We start from the raw sequence: 1,209 nt of genomic DNA, 5'->3' as shown, positions 1-1,209 counted from the left end.
ATTTTTTGTCACCCAATTCAAGGGAAAAATTTTCAGCTCAATTGAATTTTTTCAGTCCCCAATTGCCTGGTATTCTCTTTTACTTGCAGGCCTTTCACTAGACTGTTCCTTACAAGATTGGGTAAATTTTCTCATAGGACCTTTCTTCCCTCCTGACACGGCAATTTATAATATGGTGAATGAGCACACAGGTTATTGAACCAAACATCCTAGATTTGATTCTCAGGTCTATTATTTATTGCATGGCCTGGGGAAGTAACTTCTCTCTACTTCAGTTTCCTAATATTTTAAAATAGGGATAATGATAGTAGGCTGATAGGGTTGTTATTATTACAAGAATTGATATGTGTAAAGTGCTTAGAGTAGTGGTTGGCACATAGTAAATGCTATGTAAGTGTTTGTTATTGTATATCCTCTACTAGATTATGAGTTCTTATGAATATAAGGAATACATATTTCACTACTGTAGTGCCTGCATTTAGACCAGTGTCTTGTACAGAGTGGGTACTCAATAGATTTTTGTTCAGTGAGTGAATAAGTTACATCTTTCTCTGGATTGGCTCTCCCTTTGTGGCATCAACATGTTTGCAGCAGTTCTGGCTATTACATCTTCTCATATGTAGTCTTAGTGGGAAAGAACAACAGACTTTCTCAGAAAGAAAATTCTTGTGCATTTTTGGCTCCGGCTGGGTTATGTGCCCATCCGTGAAACAATCACTGTAACTTAGGAAATGTTATGTGCTGATTGACTTAGGTCTAGATTACGTGTTTATCCACGTGGTCTGAAAGTGGAGTAAGGGTGGTTTCTCTGAATGATTTTCATTAGATATAGTGAATGAATGCTTGGCAGGAAAAAAAATTCCACCATTCTGCCCTTGGTAATAAATTTAATTAGGGAAATGGTTCAGGAGACCGTTATGGTTCAAATATAAGCAGATATGCTGCCCTAGCCAGTTTGGCTCAATGGATAGAGCATCAGCCTGCAAACTGAAAGGTCCCAGGTTCGATTTTGGTCAAGGGCACATGCTCGGGTTTTGGGCTTGATCTCTAGTAGAGGGTGTGCAGGAGGCAGCTGATCAATGATTCTCTCTCATCATAGATGTTTCTCTCTTCCTCTCTGAAATCAATAAATATATATATACTAGAGAAAGAGTTCCTCTTAAAAACTGCAAATTTGTATTCCTAGAAAGAGAAAGCTCTTCTGTACTC

The sequence above is a fragment of the Myotis davidii genome, unplaced genomic scaffold (assembly GCF_000327345.1).
Source record: "Myotis davidii unplaced genomic scaffold, ASM32734v1 scaffold363, whole genome shotgun sequence".
Lineage (NCBI taxonomy): Eukaryota > Metazoa > Chordata > Mammalia > Chiroptera > Vespertilionidae > Myotis > Myotis davidii.
The sequence above is the reverse complement of the archived record's forward strand: the minus strand, read 5'-3'. Positions refer to the sequence as shown.